General features: G+C 40.7%; 1 protein-coding gene across 2 annotated transcripts in view; it reads left to right on the forward strand.

Moving 5' to 3' along the window:
* Positions 1-2,125: 2,125 nt before the first annotated feature.
* Positions 2,126-20,885, forward strand: part of ZMYM2 (zinc finger MYM-type containing 2) — a 124,101-nt gene continuing 105,341 nt past the window's right edge. For both annotated transcript variants that reach the window (XM_016203569.2, XM_016203570.2), the window contains exons 1-2: positions 2,126-2,142; positions 3,189-3,257. The gene's annotated coding sequence lies outside the window, so the exon portion shown is untranslated. The remainder of the gene's footprint in view (positions 2,143-3,188; positions 3,258-20,885) is intronic.

Below are 20,885 nucleotides of genomic sequence, written 5' to 3' on the forward strand. Positions count from 1 at the left end.
TTAATGATGGAATACCAAATGTGAATAATACATAAAACTGTCATTTACTCTTGTTAATTATATGGCAATGATGCCAGGGAATTAGTAGCAGTACAGAGCTTCCTTGAACTCATGTGGGAACATGATCTGTCATTTAAGTCTGTGGGATAACTTATTTGGAATTATCTCTAAGCCTTATAACTATAAACTCAGTGATAACACAAGAGCGGTGGTAGGAGTTTTCATGGACTTATTACAGTGTTGCTCTGTATTTGGTAAAAGGCCATTTATTATTAAGATAGTGCCATCTAGAATGTCAATGCATATACTGGTGGTGTGGTGAAGTGGTTGGAGCCTCCACCCCCTGCACCAAGGGTTACATTTTAGATTTGGGTCAAGGGCAATGTATCTGGGTTGCAGAGATCCCTGGCCCCAGGAGGGGTTCATAGGGGAGACAAAAATATCTTCGGGTGAGAATTTAACAAAAAAAAAATTGTCAATGCAAAATAGAACTGTGTGTAAAGTCTGTAAGGATATTTCATTGTATTGAGAACTGAAAAGTTTACAATTATTAAAAAAGTTTTACTAAACCCTCATCCCCAGCGACACTATTTTGAGAAAACTAGTTGAAATACATGTTGGATATTCAACTTAAATAAAGAACATTATATTTATTGCATTTTCCCTAGGTGAAAGAATTACTTGATTTTAAAATTCGTAATTCATGAGTGAATCTCAATTTCTCCTGCTGTAAGTGGAGTCTACAGTGTTTATCGTCAGTCTTTACTGAGACCTTAGAAGATGATTAACTTCACTACAACGTTCCCGTTCATCCTCATCTTGTAGAACATTCAATGGTAACATCACACGTCTATTTATTAGTAGGCAGTGGTGGATAATGGTGGAATTGAGAAGTCAAAATTCATCCGTCCATCCATGTCTCCAACTCCGTCGCTGTCATCCCGACATCGGCCGCTAGGGCGGGACGGGAGTCCTGGAACCGCACTGGGTCTTGCGTGGGCCCGAGACGTCGGGATGAATCGGAAACAAAAGAGGAGCCGCAGCCGGTGGGCTGCTCCCCCCCGGTGACGAGGCCTGCGGTTGGTCCCTCACTCCGGAAGGCCAAACGGTGCAGGGCGGTGGCGGCCCTGGCCCGTCCACCCGCGGGCCCGACTCCACAGGCGCCCGCAGCGCCTCCATCTTGGCCTTTGGGGCGGGGAACGGCGTCTGGGTCTTCCGGCTGATTCCAGTTCCCGGGCCCCACGCGGACTCCCAGAACAGTCTGTCCCTTGCCCAAATGGCGCAGCGCAGCGGGGGATGCACGAGGACACGTCGCCCAGCCCCATAGGCCCGGTTCGAGTGGGTCCCGACAAGATGGAGGACACCGTCTCCTCCCGCAGCCATGACGGGCGGTGGGGCTGCTCCTCACGGGACAAGGCGCGGGTGGACATGCGTCTGCCCCGGAGCGCTCGGGAACGCCTTCGCCCGTTGCCCGACCCCCGTCGGCCCACGGCAGCCCCTGCCCCCTCGCCCGCACCGGGCCTCCAGGATCTGGACAGGAGGGCGTTGGGGACATCGAGGCCGAGTCCTTCCCCGGGCAAAAATTCTGGGAAACGCCGCAGCATCATGGGCGCCCGGGCTGGAGCAAGGGCAGGCGGCCCGGCCTCGGGGTCTCGGACTGTCGGACCCAGAGAGTCCCCTCCCTCCCCCAGGGGCCCAGCCCCGGGCGGCTCTGGCAGCAACGAAAGTCGGGCCGCTGACCTGACGGACCGGGTGGGGGCGGGGCGGTGGGCGGGGGCGAAGAGGGAGGAGGGACGCAGCCCAAGCCCGGGCAGGCATTGGGGCGAGGGTATGGAAACGTAGGGGGTGTGGCCCGCTTCTGATGGACAGCCTTTTGTCCCATCCCCTCAAGGGGTTCCTGAAGGAAGGTAGATGTAGCCAATGGATGCACCCCAGGCGCCCCGGCCGGCCCTCCCTGCCAGCCAATGGGGGTGCGGAGGGCGGGGCGTACTCGGGCTCAGCCCACCGCCGCCTCCGCCGCCTCCGCCTCCGCCTGCTCACAGCGCTAAACCCGGGACTGGACCGAGCGGAGTTGTGCGCGTCGCCGAAGGGGGTGGGTCGGGGGAGGGGAGGTTCGTTCCGCGGAGCCGCAGCCAGAACCGGGTGAGGCTCGTCCCCGCGGTCTTCGCAGTCCCGGCCCGCGGTCTGTGGGGGTGGCTGGGTGCAGCGCAGCCTCGGGAGGCGTAGGTGGCCGGGGAGGCGGAGATGGGCGAGGGCGGCCTCCGGAGCCTCCCACCAGCCCTGGACTAACCCTGACGGCACGGCCGCCGTCGCCGCTGCGCGTCGGACCCGGGAGGCTGGTCCGGGCTTGCTCATGTCGCGGCACCGTCGCGTGCGGCCCGAGGGCTGCGGGCTCGCATTGCGAGGCCCGGAGGGCCGGGTGAGGACCCCGGGTGGGGGGCGCCCCGCGGGGTCGCCGGGGCGGGGGGGGGGGGTCGCAGGCATTTTCCTTTTTCTCCGGGGGGCGGCGGGGGAGGGGCGCTTGGTCCTCCTGTTCCCGGGGCTGCGCCGGAGCCTGGGGTCCCCAAGTTTGGGGGCGAGGGTCCGCGCCCGCGCCGGGCCCTGCTCTGCGCTCCCCTCCCCGGCACTACGCGGCCCTGCTCCGCACGTATTGTTTGGCTGGGTCTCTAATGGCGGACGGGGAGGCAGCGCAGCCGGTCGCCGACTGCGGGCGGGCGGGGGGTGGGGGGGGGGGAAGGCGAGTCTCGGGCCCAGGGTAAACGCTTGGGGCAAATATGGGAGATTTCATCCCAGTGGCGAAGTGAGCCGCTCCTACCTTGGAGTTGGTGCCCGGAGTGACGGGAGAGACACCGGTGGACCCATTTGGGAGAAAATATCATACCCTTGCTGGCGTCGAGGCAACATTTGCCCTTCCCCCGCTCCCTTCCCTGGGGCAGGTTGGATGCCCTCCTCTTTCTCCCTCCAGATTTTGCGTTTCACTTGGGTTTTGGGACCAAATTCGTATTTTACGCCGTTTTGCTCCGCTTTACGTACGAGGGATTGTTGGTCTCCAGTTGGGCAGTGATAACAGGAGGACCGAACCTCCTTGACCTCTTATTACCTTCTCTGTCTTTTTCTTGTGGGAAGGGTTGGTTGTCCAACCTGGATATTGTTCTTGATACATTTCTCATTTTTTCCTCTTACCCCAGGAGCAGGAATCACCTTCAACCCTGTGTGGCGAATCTTTGACAGAAAGTGAGAAGGAAAACACCCTCATTGTGAGTTCTTTGCCCCCGATTTGCCCCTCTTAGAGGAAGTTTTCAGGTTGTAGGGGTTCAGGCCTGGGACTTGTCTGTCCCGTTGTTTTTATGGGGAGGAGCTTTTCCTTGGTGGCAGCTGCCCCTGGGGCAAGCCTGGGTAATGGCTGGGAAGGCCCTGGGAGTGGGCGCTGCAGATGAACCGCTGCAGATACTGCTTCTGCTTACTGCAACACAAACCTCAAGTCCTGCAGCTTCGCTGCTCACGTTACCCAGAGGTGGGTTGGTGGGAACGAGGGCATATTTCTTGCGCCCTCTAGAGTTCCACAGTGGGAACTGAAGTTACTTCGTTTTAAGTGGTATGCAAGCAACCATCTTTAACATTTTTTCTACCCTTACAATGAATAATTAATTGAAGGTACTGGAAAAATAGAAAGAACCATTTAACTTTTTGTCAGTTTTAAAACTCAGATTCTTACTCTTTGGGTTCATGAGTTGATAGGTCTCTTTCATGTCTTTGCACAGACATAAGTCTGCTCCTTTAGTACTCTTAGTTCATCAAGTAGTATGCTTATCACACTAGCCCACTGCTCTCTGAGTTCCCCATCTTTTGTGCTCAGAGTCTTCACTTGAGTCATTCCTTTTTTTTTTTTAAATAAATGTTTTTAAATTTTAAAAATTAATTTTAGAGAGAGAGAGGAAGAGAGAGAAAGAAGCATCAATTTGTTCCACTTGTTTATGCATTCATTGATTGATTATTGTATATGCCCTGACCAGGGATCAGATCACAACCCTGGGATATTGGGACTTTAACCAACAGAGCTACCTGGCCAGGGCTTCACTTGAGTAATTCTTAAATATGTTAACTGAGAGTTATTGTTTAGTGGTTATGATTTGTTGGTTTTAAGTCTGTCTGGTAATATTCTAGATAGTAAGATAAACATAACCAGTCAAAACCTCTCTTATTTGAAATTAGTTACAAAATATAAAATATCAGTGAAGTTAGCACTCTGACACATTGTATCTCTTGAGCCCATTGACAGTTGATACCTGTAACTTGAAGATCTTTTGTAAGAGGTAAGTCATAAGTATAGTAGCTTATACTTAATTACTAAGTCCCAAATGGGTCAAAAGACACTTAATTGATGATGAATATTTGCTGAATACTGATTATGAAGGATGATGTGGGGATGACAGCTTATATTAAGTAGATACAATTTAGGCACAGTGCAGGACACTCATGTGTTATTTCATTTAATCTTAGCAAGTAGGTTGTGGGATAATTAAAATAGGGATTGAGCCCCTGTTGTATGCCAGCACAATTGTAAGCTAAGTTAAAAAAAAAGTTTATTTAGAAACTTTAAAATTTATGAGTGAGAGTAGTATACTGAATCTCTGTGTACCTATCATTTATATTCTGTAATTTCCACACATGTCCAAACTAATTTTTAACATGTATTAAGTAATTTAATTTTCATGAAAACCCATTGATATAAGTAGTTTGTATTCTTAATTTGTAGAGGAAGAAAATACCAAAATGTCGTTCTTGTTTTGCTTAGTGATTTAGCGCAGAATTAAAAATTATTTTAAAGCATCAGTTAATGGTGTTTTATTGTGCCAGACAATAAGATAAAGAGAACCTGACAATATGAGTTAGGTGCTATTAGATGTACTTAAGAAGTATTTTGACAGTTAAAATACTTTGCATAATTATGACATCTTTCTTTAGTGCATTCTTTTATTATTTATTTTTAATTTTTTTTAAAAAATTGATTTTTAGAGAGAGAGGAAGGGAGAGAGAGAGAAACATTGATTGATTGCCTCCTGCACTCACCCCTACCTGGGATCAAACCCAAAACTTGAGTATGTGCCCTGACTGGGAATTGAACCAGTGAGTGAAGCTCAACTAACTGAGCCACTCCAGCCCGGGCTAGTGCATTCTTAATAGTATGAGTCATCTTCTCCTCCCACCTGTCCTTTTACACAGTTGGGGGAAGGATACAGGGTGGTCCCTACTTTTCCATGTTCTGCTTATATATTATCTCATGGGCTAGAGTTTTGTATCTCATTTGGTGAGACAGTCCTGTATCAGTCAGATGTCACACAGGTGCTGACATGGATGTTTCAGATTTTTTTATGGATATGGAGCTTGATATACCGTCTTGTACAAGTCTTTATAGTCTTTTAAAAACCTTTGCCCAAGGATATGTTTTTATTGATTTTAGAGAGAAAGGAAGGGGAGGGAGAGGGAGAGAGAGAGAGAGAGGGACATTGATGTGAGAGAGAAACATCAATTGGTTACCTCTAGTATGTGCCCTGATTGGGGATTGAACCTGCAACCAAGTTTGTGCCCTGACGGGGAATTGAACCTGCAACCTTGGTGTATCAGGACAACACTCCAACCAACTGAGCTACCCAGCCAGTGTCCTAGAATAAATTTTTGTATACCATTGAAAAATAAAATTTAGAGTTAAAAAATGATGTGCATAGGGGTTTGCAAAATCACTTCATTACATCATTAGTTTTGGATTTGTTCTATTCTGTTTTAACTTCATAGCAGTCCACTGAAAATTGGAAGTAATAAAATTTAAGGAAAATTCATAATATTTCATTTGGAAGAGGATGTGACTGTTGAGGATTTTAGTTTTATTAATTTGATCAATGTCCTGTAAGTATTAATGTTTACTATTTTAAGAAATGATTTAAGAGTAAACTTTGGATGTTGGGATAAATAGCTAATGAATATTTAATAGATCTGGTTTTAAAAAAACTTGCATATTTGTTTCATTACATGTTATCTTGTTTTTGTTTATGCTTCTTGAAGAGTTATCAAATTATGGTTAGAGAACTTCAACTTTTTTTTTTTTTTTTTTAATGTAAATACGCTGCCCAGGATCAGGTTTCTCTTCTACAGAGGTTCTAGATTTTTTCCCCTCAATATGGTTCCTAGTGAATTTGAAGTCAGATTTGTTTTTGTGAATTTAAAGTTAAAAAAAAAAATCTAAAACTAATACAATGTTGTATGTCAATTATAACTCAAATAAGCAGTTTAAAATATTTTATCCTTCAATTATTAAATATTTTAGTATGATTCTGATACTAAAAGTTAATGTTAAATTGTAATTTTAAGGTAAATTTACTAGGAATAGAATTGTAGCAATCTCAAATTAAAGAAATTGTGAAAGATCTATAGTAATTCTTGCAGTAAAATCATTTCTTTCTAACCATTTATATTGAGGAGGAAAAATACTTAAATGGCTATTTTAGGTAAAATTGTGATCACATTAGAGGTTTCAGACAGAAGAGAGTTTATAAAATGTGACTAATTCAATGAGACAAATTCAGTTTTGTTTTGTTTTTGCTTTTGTTTTTTTACTTTATAGCAATGCCATGTGTATATTTTACTGTAGTTACCGTACATACCTTGATTTTATTTTTGTAAGAATTTGGAACTGAAATTATGGTTTTCTAACTTAAAACCATTAAAGAACCTTTTCTTGTAATGCTGGAACAGTTTTATAATCAGTTATTTCAAAAAGGCATGTCTTTTGCCTAGGAAGAGTGTTTCTTGGACTATTGAGCTGGACCAAACTAAGAATAGTTCAGGCCACTCAGTCAGGACAGTGTAGAAGTTATTTATTCAACAATTATTTATTCAACATATATTGTATATCATGAAGTCATACAAAATAGATGTTTTCTGTTAACGGTTGGCCAGCAATTTCTTCGGCTCTATGCTTAGACGAGCATTTCATGTAGACTTTGTTTTTTTTTAAAATATATCTTTATTGATTTCAGAGAGAGGAAAGGAGAGGGGGAGAGAGAGATAGAAACATCAATGATGAGAGAGTCATTGATTGAGCCCGCAACCCGGGCATGTGCCCTGACCGGGAATCGAACCCTGATCGCCTGGATCCTAGGTCTACGCTCAACCGCTGAGCCACGCCCGGCCGGGCTTTTCATGTAGACTTTGAATGCTACACTTCAGAACTCTAATTTGGAATTTGTAAGTTGTTGGTTAGATCCTGTGATTATCCTCTTGATGAATTGTGCTTTCAGTTCAGTTGGATTAAGGAAACGTTAGAGTGGAAGTGAAAATTTAGATTAAATGAAATTTTTATTATATCTATTTGTTTTATATTTATATTTATATTTTTTCTTTGAAGGTTGTCATATTTTAATTATTCTAGTTTATTTTCTTTCTGGCCCTAACATGGTATCAGAATTCTTGTATGTTCATGGTTCTGTGTTTGTTTAGAAGTAATAAAAATTTCGACCTTGTTTTAATTGGTTATATAAAATCATTACTGTAAAGTTAACCTAGTTTTAGCTTTACAGCTATCATTACTGTGAATATTATCTCACTTTCTATGTTTATTTTTGTCTGAGGATATTTTTTCCATTGCTTTTTAGAGAGAGTGGAAAGGGGTGGAGGGGAGAGAGAGACAATGATGTGAGAAAGACACATTGGTTGTCCCCCACACTTGCCCAGACGAGCTGGGGATCTAGCCTGCAACTGAGGTACGTGCCCTTGACTGGAATCGAACCCAGGACCCTTCAGTCCGTATGCCAGTGCTCTAACCACTTAGCAAAACTGGCCCGGGCTGTTTTTATTTTTTAAAAAATTTCCTTTTAAAAATATGTCTTTATTCATTTGAAAGAGAGATAGAAACGTCAATGATAAGAAAGTCATTGATCAGCTGCCTTCTCCACGCCCCATACTGGGGATTGAGCCATCAACTCGGGCATGTGCCCTGACCGGGAACCAAACCACAATCTCCTGGATCATAGGTTGAAGCTCAACCTCTGAGCTACACCAGTTGGGCTGTTTTTTTATTTTTTAACTATAATGTTGGGTTTATTATTTTAACGTATTATATTTTCTTTTTTTAATTAAATATTTAAAAAAAATTCTTCACAGTATTACAGATGTGTCCCCCATTATCCTTCCCTTGGCCCCCCTCTACCTAGCCCCTGCTCCACCCCAGGCCTTCATCACACTATTGTCTGAGTCCATGGGCTATGCATATAGGTATATAAGTTCTTTGGTTAATATCTTCCCGACCTCTCCTCCCCCCTTCCCTCTGAGATCTGTCATTCTGCTCTATGCATTCCTGCCTCTGGACCAATTTTGTGTGTCAGTTTATTTTGTTTATTGGCTTTCACATATGTGAGATCATGTGAAAGTTGCCTATCTTTGACTGGCTTATTTTGCTTAGCGTAATAACGTCCAGGTTAACCCATGCTGTTGAAAAGGGTAAGAGAGCCTTTTTTTTTTTTTTTTAACAGCTGTATAGTATTTCATTGTATAAATGTACCATGGCTTTTTTATCCATTCATCTACTGATGGGCACTTGGGCTCTTTCCAGATCTTAGCTATTGTAAATAATGCTGCTGTGAACATAGGGGTGCATATATTCTTTCTTATTGGTATTTCAGGCTTCTTAGGATATATTCCTAGAAGTGGGATCACTGGGTCAAGTGGCAGTTCCATTTTTAATTTTTTGAGGAAACTCCATACTGTTTTCCACAGTGGTTGCACCAGTCTGCATCCCCACCAGCAATGTACTAGGGTTCCCTTTTCTCCATATCTTTGCCAGCACTTGTTGTTTGTTGAATTATTGATGGTAGACATTCTGGCAGGTGTGAGGTGATATCTCATTGTAGTTTTAATTTGCATCTCTCTGATGATTAGTGTCCTTGAGCATTTTTTCATGTCCCTTGGCCATCTGTATGTCCTCTTTGGTGAACGTACAGATTGTTTGTCTTCCTGATAGTGAGTTGTATGAGTTCTTTATATATTTTGGAAATTAACCCGTTATCAGATGTATCATTGGCAAATATGTTCTCCCATACAGTGGGTTCCCTTTTCATTTTGATGAAGATTTCTTTTTCTTTTGCTGTGCAATAGATTTTTAGTTTGATATAGTCCCAATTTTTGTTTGGGACTATAGTTTGTTTTTTAATTTGTTTCTCTTGCCCTAGGAGATGTATTGGTGAAAATTCTGCTATGCGAGATGTCCAAGATTTTGCTACCTATGTTTTCTTCTAGGATTTTTATGGTTTTGCGACTTACATTTAAGTTGGGAAAATTCGACAGGTAATGCAAAAAAATGAAACTAGACCACCAACTTACACCGTACACAAGAATAAACTCAAAATGGATAAAAGACTTAAATGTAAGTCTCGAAACTATTTTTGTCTGTTTTAACATTACATATTCTGTTTTGTTTTGTTTTTAATTATATTTTGTTTAATCCTCACAGGAGGAGATTTTTTCCATTGCTTTTTCAGAGAGAGTGGAACTGGCTAGGGCGGGGGGAGAGAGAGACATTGATTGGTTATCTCCCACACATGCCCTGACCCGGGCCTGGGATTGAGCCTGCAACTGAGATATGTACCCTTGGCTGAAATTGAACCCCGGACCTTTCAGCCCACGGGCTGATGCTCTCTAACCACTGAGCAAAACTGGCTAGGGCATAGCTCTTAATCAGATGAGTTTTAACACCTGCCTAGGAAGTCATTTCATTCTGTATCTCCAAATAGTTTTGTGTTGCTCATCAAAGAGAAGCTTCTATTCAAGTTAGTCTTTGTCTTCCATGACACAAACTCCTTACTTCTATTTTTCCCTGTTCTCCTCATTTGTATATTACATTTTCATCGTTGATTTTCTTGCCCAGACTTTTTTACTCAATCTCCCTTCTAAAAGAAATATCACACAGTATCAGTAATTGCATCCTATGTTCTCAGTCTAATTTTGCTATACTTACTTGCTGTACTTAAGTGAGTATATGCCTTGCTTTCCTAAGATTGCTTATGAAATAAGGATTAATAATAATATAGGCTATGTGACTGGCCAATAGTAGGTGCTCAGTTAACAGCAGCTACAATTATCTATATGGACCAAACGTGAAGTTGTTACTACCACTGGTAAACTCATTGAATGCTCACAAGATAGTAGAGAGAAGGATTATATCTTTCTCTTGACCAACTTCTGTCTGCTGGCTCCTTTATTAGTCTAAAAGTGGGCTAAAGCGCTATATCCTCTTAATCTCTGCATTTTTTTCAAACTTGCAAACTTCTTCCTTTTCCTACCCTTTTTAAAAGTTCACTGACTTGTCATACCAAAGCTGCTCCTTTTAGGTCACTAGTGACATTTTTGCCAAATCTTTAAGTGCCTCTTTTTTTGTCTTAATTCTGTAACACTCGAAACTTATTATATTCCTTGAAACTCTCTTAACTCCTGGGACTTTGAACTCAACCTGGTCTTATTCTTCTCACCATCTCCTTCACTTCCCCAAATGTTGAGACCTTTAAGTGTCCTTATTTCCTAAGTTTCTCAGCTATCTCCTGTTTTGTACTTTAACCGTAGTCCATTGTGTTAGAATATAGGGAGTTATGTGTATTTACAAGGCACTTGCATCCTATTCTGTACTCCAGTCTACAGACAGATTAATTTTTTTCTAAAGCTCAGCCTGACCTCACTGAATCACTTATTTTGCAAAAACTTCAGGGCCCTGGCTGGTGTGGCTCAGTTTGTTGGGTGTTGTGCTGTATACTGAAAGGTTTCAGGTTTGATTCCGAGTCAGGGCACATGCCTGGATTACGGCTCGATCTCTGGTAGGGGTCGTGCAGGAGGCAGCTGATCAGTGTTTCACTCGCACATTGATGTCTCTCTCTCTCTCTCTCCGCCCCCCTCTCCCTTCCTCTCTCTTTAAAAATCAACTTAAAAAAAAAAAATCTTAAAAAACTTGAGTGATTCTTGTTGACGTGTGAAACAAAGTACAAACTAGCCTGGATTTTAAAACGTTTAAAAAGAAGAAATCACCCGGCTGGGCGTGGCTCAGTGGTTGAGCGTCGACCTGGGATCCAGACCATCGAGGTTCGATTCCCGGTCAGGGCACATGCCCGGGTTGTGGGCTCTATCAATGACTGTCTCATCATTGATGTTTCTATCTCTCTCTCTCCCTCTCCTTTCCTCTCTCTGAAATCAATAAAGATATAAAATAAATAAATAAAAAGAAATCAACTAGGAAATCTGTTACATTTTTAGGTAGGTTCTCAGTGTTCAGTTTCAGGGAGAGAATCTGTAAATGAATAAATGTAAACAATAAAGCATAATAGGCAGTATACAGAAATAAATAGGTGTATGCGTATGTGGATAGTTCTGAAGAATATTTTGGTTATTAAAATAAAACATGCTCTTAAAATGTTTAGGTAGTAAAGAAATATGTGATGTGATAAATAAAAGTTGCCTATAATCCATTTCTTTTGATATCAATGTTTACTTTAAAAAATATATTCTTACGATTTTTCCCAGTTATCATACTAATATTTTGCATATAGGCTATTATCAGTAATTGACATTTTTTATGCAAGCCTGATATTCTTTTAATCTCTTCCCTATCCTTATATGTTGTAAAAGTATTCAGCTAATTAATGTTTGTGTTCTATCAGTTAGTGTATTAGAGTAGATCACAAGTTTTAGTTCTATATGATTGAGGGATGATGTGATATAATGAAAGGCATGTGGACTTTAGGGACAAACTCTGGTTTTGCTGCTTGTATGCCAGGTGTATGCTGTAGGAAAGCTACTGGATAACAATGGTTTACTAATCTGCAAAATGGAGTTATATTTTAGATATGTATAGGTACATTTTAAGGTAGTTTTGATGAGCTTGATAAAAAGTATATTTTTATGAATGGTAATTAGTATTGTATTAGATATGGATGAAATTGAGAGACACAAAAGTAGAACTCAACTCATGAAGAGTTGAATAAAGGGGAGAAATAAGAGTTACTGCCTTTGCTTCAGAGCTTTTCATACTAGATAATTTTAAAAAATGAAAATTTCATTGAATTGTAAATGATAGGATTGACTATTTACTTTCTGAAATTTGTCCATTAAGGGAGAAAAAACAGATTTTTTCTTGGTGTATATTGCATATTCTTTTTGTATTCCTTTGATCTTTAAGACCACTATGTGAACATCTGAAGAACATCTCTGGGAAAGAATTCTGATAAAAATTGTCATGAGTTTTGAGATTTACGACCCAGATGAAACATTTTTATTTAGTAATAATTTGTATTGGAGAAATAGTTATTAGTACTTGAAGTTCAGCCTTTTAAAATTTGTGGCCCCATTGACTTTATTGATGCAAATATTGTTGTTTCTTTAGGTTAGGTCTTAATCATGGAACTGTTTAACTTACCTAAAGAAGGTTACTATTTTTTTTAAATCCCTCTACTTATTTCATCGTCTTTAAATACTAGGGAGACTTTGGTATTAAAAACAGTCATTAAACGAGGTCATAGATTTGCAATACTAAGTATCCTAAAAATAAATGAATGTTTGTTTCCGAATTAACATACATTGTTCAAGGTTTGTTTTGCTCTCCTAGTTTTTAAACTTTGTGTGGAGGAGAAAGTGTGGGTTCCTTTAGCTTCTTTGATTAAGGGTTAAAAAGGGACAAGGTACTAAGATCAGGCCACGTTACTACTTCTAGAGGTTGAATATAGAAGTAATAAAAAATCATGACCAAAGGCAGGGCAAATATACTTTTATTTTTCTTGTTTCATATTTTGAGGAAATTGTCCTAATTTCCTACCTTATAATGGAGATACAGGCTCAAGTGTTAAGTGGTTGTCCTTTAGCATACAGGAGGGGAGGGAGGGATAAAATTCAGTTGGGGGGATGCAGTGGAGGGGTTAGCAGCAATAAGAACATAGGTCTTTGCCCTCATGAAACATACAGTTCAACAGGGGATGCAGATTAGAAGTAAACGTAATTACAAATTGGATGAATGCGGCTGAGGAGGTGTGAGTGATGATGTGAGTTTATAACAAGGGAGATCAAATGTTAGACCAGGGGTGGGTTAGTGAGGTGTTTGAGAGGAAGGGATCTTGAGGGAGTGACATTCAGGCTGAGACTAGAAAGAAGTTCAGAAAAGAACATTTTGGGCAAAGAAAGTATGTACAAAGGGCTCCTGAAATCAGGATCTTGGACCCTACAACAAACTAAAAGAAGGCTTCTGCTAAATACAGAAGCTTAATGAGCAGGGTGTGGAAGAGTGGTGCTGAAATGGAGCCTAGCATATAGTCGGGATCACATCAGGCAGGAATCTTACAGGGCATGGGCAGAATCTTACGTTTTTCTCCTAAGTACACTGGAAAGCCATGTGAGAAGTGATTGGGAACCTTAAAAAAAAAAAGTCCAGCAGATTAGTGATGCTTAATTTCTAGGACTAGAGGAGTGTTAGCATTTAACTAGTGGGCAGTTTCAGCATTTAATTTGGAAGTAGAATAGGTCTTGGGGATGGATGGCAAGGCTGTGGGTGAAGAGAGTAGAAGAAATTAACAATGAACTCCAGATTTCTATGAATAGAGTAGATACATAACTTTCCAAAGGGCCAAAGACTGGAGAAGGTGTGGGCGGGTACAGAGTTAAAGCACGTTAAAATAATTTGGAGTAGGCAGGTTGGGGGCTTTGAAACATCTTGATTGATATAAACTAAGGAGTTGAGGGTATTGTATTTAAAATCATGGGAGTGGATGAGATCCTCAAAGAAAGTTAAAATTGTTTGAAAGTACCTTGCAGTTATGAGAAAGAAAAGATTATTTCTTCTTTTTTAAAATTTATCTTTATTGTCGAAAGTATTACAGATAATCTCCCTTTTTCCCCCATTGATCCCCTCCACTCTGCATCCGCCCCCACTCCCTGGCCTTCAACACACTATTGTCTGTGCCCATGGGTTATACATATATGCATATAAATTCTTTGATTGATCTCTCCCCACTCACTCCCCCATCCCCCTTCCCACTGAGATTCATCAGTCTGTTCCATGCTTCTGTGTCTCTGGATCTGTTTTGTTCCTCAGTCTGTTTTGTTTACTAGATTCCACATATGAGGGAGATCATGTAAAACTGAATCAGGAGGAATCTGAAAACCTGAATAGGCTAATAACTCATGAAATCGAAGCAGTAATAAAAAAACTCCCAGCAAACAAAAGCCCTGGTCTGGACAGCTTCACAGGGGAGCTTTCTAATTTAAGTTGTAGGGTTAGATAATTTACTAAAAATTTTTTTCGTTTTTGATGTAGGCCTGTAGTGCTATAAACTTTCCTCTTAGGACTGCTTTTGCTGTGTCTGATAGATTTTGGGTTGTTGTGTGTTCATTTTCATTTGTTTTCAGGAAGTTTAAAAAAAAAATCTTTATTGATTTCAGAGAGAGGAAAGGAGAGAGAGAGAGAGATAGAAACATCAATGATGAAAGAGTCGTCATTGATTAACTGCCTCCTGCATACACCCAACTGGAGATCGAGCCTGCAACCTGGGCATGTGCCCAGACAGGAATTGAAATGGGGTCTGGATCGTAGGTCGATGCCCAACAGCTGAGCCATGCCTAGCTGGGCTCCAGGAAGCTTTTGATTTCTTTCTTGATCTTATTGGTAACCCATTCATTATTTAATAATGTGCTATTTAGCCTCTATGTGATTGAATGTTTTTGAGTGTTTTTACTGTAGCTGATTTCTAATTTCGTGCCATTGTGATCTGAGATGTTTGATATGATTTCAGTCTTCTTGAACTTGTAGAGACTTGTTTTGTGTCCTAACATGGGGATTATCTTTGAGCATGACCCATGTGCACTTGAGAGGAATGTATATTCTGCAGCTTTGGGGTGAAATGTCCTGTAAATATCAATTAAATCCATCTGATCTAGTGTGCCATTTAGAGTCACTGTTTCTGTGTTGACCTTTTGTCTGAAAGATCTAGCCACTGAAGTGGGGTGTTAAAGTCCATGACTATGACTGTATTGCTTTTAATCTGTCCCTTAAAATCCTTAAGGTTATTATTGATAGGTCTTTATTGCCATTAAAATTTAAAAAAAACCACTTTTAAAAATATATATATCTATTGATTCAGAGAGAGGAAGGGAGAGGGAGAAAGTTGAAACATCAATGATGAGAGAGTTGTCATTGATCGGCTGGCTGCCTTCTGCACACCTCCGACTGGGTATTGAGCCCACAACCCTGGCATGTGCCCTGACTGGGAATCGAACTGTGATCTCCTGGATCCTAGGTTGATGCTCAACTGCTGACCCACGCCTGGCCGAGCGCCATTTTAATTCTTTTTTTTTTCTTTTCCATTTTAATTCTTTATGCCTATGTTTCTCTCTCTATTTCTTATTATTATTACAGCAGTCCCTTTAACATTTCCTGCAATGCTGGCTTGGTGGTGATAAAGTCCTTTAGCTTTTTTTTCTTCTGGGAAGCCATTTATTTCACCATCTTTTTTGAATGATAGCCTTGCTAGATAGAGTAGTCTTGGTTTCAGATCCTTGTTTTGCAGTTCCTTGAATACTTCATGCCATTCCCTTCTGGCCTGTCAAGTTTCTGATGAAAAATCAGCTCATGGGAGCTCCTTTATAGGTAACAGATTGCTTTTCTCTTGCTGCCTTTAATATTCTCTTTCTGTCTTGAATTTTTGGCATTTTAATTATGATGTGTCTGGGCGTGGACCTCTTTGGATTCTTCTTGCTTGGGAGTTTCTGTGCCTCCTGAACTTGTGTGACTTTTTCCTTCACGAGGTTAGGGAAGATTTCTGCCATTATTTTTTCAAACAGGTTCTATAACCCTTGCTTACTTTCTAGATCTTCTGGCACTCCTTTGATGCGAATATTGTTACATTTCATTTTGTCCCACTGCTCCCTTAGACTGTCTTCCTGTTTTTTCTTGTTTTTTCTTTTTGGATCTCTGAGTGATTTTTTTTCTACCCTGTCTTCTAATTCACTGATTTGATCCTCAGCTTCCTCTAATCTGCTTTTTATTCTTTCCAATGTATTCTTATTTCTGCTATGTCATTCTTCATTTCTGACTGGCCATTTTTCATAGTTTCATATTTTTTTTCATGCAGTTGAGCATCCTTATGATCAGTATTCTGACTTCTATGTCTGATAGATTGCTTATCTCCATTTCATTTAGCTCTTTTTCTGGAGACTTCTCCTGTTCTTTCACTTGGGGCTTGTTTTTATGTTTTCCATTTCGGCTGCCTATTTGGGTTTGTTTCTATGTATTAGGTAGGCCTGCCAGGACTCTCAGTTTTTTTGGAAGGTCTCTGGTGCAGACCAGTGTTAGATGCTGTTTGTGACTGGTCTTGAGTACCCTGTTTGTAGCTATCAACAACCCGCGGCTTGAGGTCCCCTCTTTTGGTGCTGACTGTCTTTGGACAGGTCCTAGATACACACCAAAGTCTGCTTTTCCAAGGCCTGGGTCTGGAGGCAGATCAGGCAAAGTTTGCTTCTGCCTTTAGGCTGATTAATTTGATTCTCTTAATGAGCGTCAGGCTGTACAGACTCCCCTGGGTAGGGCTAGCAGCTCGGAGCAATTGCTTCCCTCTCAGGCAAAAGCTACTTGGAAGGTAAATGTCTCCCTGTGAAAGATGTCCCCTTCGGTATGGGGCAATGACTCGGCACAGGGCTGCCCTCAGAGCTCTCAATCTCCAGAGTGCACAACCCTAGATTCTCTTCACACAGCTCTGGTGCACTCTGCCCTTCCTCTGCTGGAGCCCAAGGTGAGTGGCTGCACTAGAAAATTTGTGTGTTGGCTGTTTAAGAGGGTGCCTGCATTTCCAGCTGTTTCTCCCTGGCAGGCAGAAACCCAGCAGCTTTTCACAGCCAAATATTATGTGGGCACCTTTCTCAGTTCTGATGTTCTTGTCTGGGAAGCCCAGCCTGGGGTTTAGGCCCCAGAGTCCTTAGTGGGAACTCCTCACAGCTGAGATATCCCTCCAGACCTTCATCTGCTGCTTGTGGGTGCCCGGCCAGCCCTCTCATGCCTCCCTACTTCCTATCAGTCTCTAAGTGGTCTCTACTTTTCCGCCTTGGTTATGAGGGTGCTATCCAGCTTGTCTTCAGTTGCAGTTGATTATTCAGGATGGTTTTTCTATATTTTAGTTGCAATTCCAGTTTTGTCCCGGGAGAGTGTCAGTGTAGCTTCCACTCAGTCTGCCGCCATCTTTAATCCTCCCCTCCCCTTTATGTTTTTATATTACAGTTGACTCACAATATTATGAGTTTCAGGTGTACAACCCCATGATTAGCCAGGAATGATTACCCCGATAAACCTAGTATCCATCTTATACTGGACGTAGTTTTTACAGTGTTATTGATTATATTTCCTATGCTGTATTTTACATCCCCATGACTATTCTGTAATTCCTATTCTAAATCCCTTCACTTTTTTCGCCCATCCCCCCAAACTCTTTTCCTTCTGACAATCCCCAAGATGTTCTCTGTAAGTTTGTTTCTGTACTGCTTGTTTATTTTGTTATTTAGTTTATACGTATAAGTGAAATCATCTAGGATTTGTCTGTATCTCACTTATTTCACTTTGCATATTACCTTCTAGGTCCATCTGTGTTGTTGCAGATGGTAAGATTTCATTCTTTTTTATGGCTTAATCGTTCCATTGGACATTATGGACCACTTCTCCTTTATCCATTCGTCTACTGATGGACACTTAGGTTGCTCCCGTATCTAGACTATTGTAAATAATGCTGCAATAAACATGTGGACATATATGTCTTTTCAATTTAGCGTGTTGGGTTTGTTTGGCTAAATATCCAGAAGTGGAATTGCTAGGTCCATCTTTGTCTCTTGTTATAGCCTTTGTTTTAAAGTCTGTTTTGTCTGGTATAAATATTTGTACCCCAGCTTTTTGGTTTTGCATCTCTTTGAATTCTAAGAAAGACCTAGGGAATTATTTTTATACTATTTACTTTAGGGAAAATTGAAGAACAGAGCGGTGAGGTTATTTGCTGACTGTTAAATAGCTAATTATAATTGACTTGATATAGAAAAGTGGCTAAATGGAATAAAATTTATTTGTATAATATAGAAGTGGTCAACTTTTAATTGGATTGTCTTTTCTTTATAGGATTAAATCAGTGTTTTCTTGGTTGAAATATATTTTCAATGATATATAGAAGTAGCCAGATTTATTTCCACTCTAGGATTTGAAAATAACTGTTACAATTGATAATTCTGTTTCAAGAAGTGGATTACTGCAGAGAACTGTGTGATAAGAAAAGTCCTGTTTACTGCTGCACTGTTTTCTTCTGAGAAGAGTGATTTTATACCTGGCAGTCACCGGAGTCTACTGTGAAGTCGGTTCTAGCTTTTCTGTCCCAGAAATTTTTGTATTCTGTTTTAGGTAAGCTGTAACATAGAAAGGATCCAGAGAACTCGTGAATTAAAAGCTTATGCATTTCATAGCATCAGTACATTTACGCCTCATTCCTCTGTAAACTGTTTTGTTTGTTTTTTTGTTTTTTATTATATATATCTTTATTGATTTCAGAGAGAAGGCAGCAGAGGGAGAGAGAGCTAGAAACACCAATGATGAGAGAGTCATTGGGGATCGAGCCCTCAACCCGGGCATGTGTCCTGACCGGGAATCGAACCTCGATCTCCTGGATCCTAGGTCGATGCTCAACTGCTGAGCCACGTCCTGCCGGGCTCCTCTGTAAATTGTTAAGTTGATGAGGATACATCTTACCTAGTGGCAAATGAATGTTAACTACAAGTTTAACTTCATTTTTTTAATAGTTTACATTCAACATTATTTTGTATTAGTTTCAGGTGTATAGTACATTGGCCAATCACACACATCACAAAGTGCCCCCCACCCCCATCTTCAGCACCCAGCTGACATACATAGTAATCACAGAATTATTGACTATATTCCCTATGCTGTATTTCACATCCCCGTGACTATTTAGTAAGTACCAATTTGTACTTCTTTTTTAAAATTTAATTAATTTTAGAGAGAGAGAGAGAGAAATCAATTTGTTTTTCCACTTATTTATGCATCCACTGGTTGATTCTTATGTGTTCCTCACTGGGGATCAAACCCATAACTTTGACATATTGGGATGACGCTGTAACTGACTGAGCCTATCCAGCCAGGATCCCAATTTGTACTTCTTAATCCCTTTACCTTTTTCACCTAGTCCCTTACTCCCCCTCTCCTTTGGCATCCTTTAGTCTGTTCTCTTATCTATGAGTCTTTCAGATTTGTTTATTTTATTCTTTAGATTTCACTTATAAATGAACTCATACGGTATTCGTTATTCTCTGACTGATTTTACTTAGCATAATACTCCCTAGGGTCCATCCATGCTCTCCCAAATGGTAAGATTCATTCTTTTCTATGGCCGGATAATAATCCATTATTGCTTATCCACTTGTCTACTGAAGTACTTTAGGGTTGCTTCCATATCTTGGCTGTTGTAAATAATGCTGAAATGAACATAGGGGTATATATATTCTTTTGAATTAGTGTTTTGGGTTTCTTTGGATATATAAACAGAAGTGGAATATCTGGGTCATGAGGTAGTTGCATTTTTAATTTTTGAGGAGTGTCCATACTGTTTTTCAGCGTGGCTTCATTAGTCTTCATTCCTTCTAACAGTGCACAAAGGTACCCTTTTCTCCACATTCTTACTAATACGTGCTTGTTGATTTATTGATGATAGCCATTGTGATGGGTGTGAGGTGGTATGTCATTGTGGTTTTAATTTACATTTCTCTGATGATGAGTGACTGTAGCATCTTTTCATAAGTGTATTGGCCATCTGGATGTCCTCTTTGGAGAAGTACCTTTTCGGGTCCTTTGTCCATTTTTTAATTGGATTGTTTGTTTTTTTGTGTTTTATAAGTTCTTTATAAATTTTGGATCTTAACCCCTTATTGAATGCATCACTGGCAAATATCTTCCCCTATTTAGTAGGTTGTCTTTACATTAAGTTGATGGTTTCCTTTGCTGTGCAAAACCTTTTTACTTTAATGTTGTCCCATTTGTTTATACTTTCTTTTGTTCCCCTTGCCCGAGGAGATATATCAGCAAAAATATTACTATGTTAAAGATTTTACTTTTTTTTTTCTAGGAGTTATATGGTTTCAAATTTTATATATAAAAGTGTTTAATGCATTTTTGAATTCTTTTTGGAAATCCTCACCTGAGAATATTTTTTCCACTGATTTTTGGAGAGAGTGGAAGGGAGGGAGGGAAAGAGAGAGAAAGAGAGAGAGGGAGAAACATCAGTGTGAGAGAGACATTGATTGGTTGCCTCTTGAGCATACTCACACTGGGGCCAGGGGTTGAACCTGCAACCCATATATGTGTCCTTGACCAGAAATGGAACCCAAGATCCTTCCATGTGCAGGTGGATTTTCTAACCACTGAACCACACTGGCCAGGGTTGAATTTATTCTTGTACATGGTGTAAGGTGGTCTAGTTTCATTTTTTTTGCATGTACCTGTCCAATTTTCCAACATTTATTGAATAGACTATCTTAACACCGTTGTATGTTGTTGCCTACTTTGTCAAATTGACCATATAGCCTTTTTAAAATTTATTCCTGGGCTCCCTATTCTGTTCCATTGATCTATATATCTGTTTTTATGCCAGTACCATGCTGTTTTGATTCCTGTAGCTTTGTAGTATATTTTGATATCGGGTAGCGAGATTCCTCCAACTTTATCCTTCTTACTCAAGAATGCTGTGGCTATTCAGGGTTCTTTTGTAGTTCCATATAAAGTTTTGGATTATTTGTTCTAGTTCTGTGAAATACGCCATTGGTATTTTGAT

This window comes from Miniopterus natalensis, chromosome 2 (genome assembly GCF_054644295.1).
Source record: "Miniopterus natalensis isolate mMinNat1 chromosome 2, mMinNat1.hap1, whole genome shotgun sequence".
Taxonomy (NCBI): Eukaryota; Metazoa; Chordata; class Mammalia; order Chiroptera; family Miniopteridae; genus Miniopterus; species Miniopterus natalensis.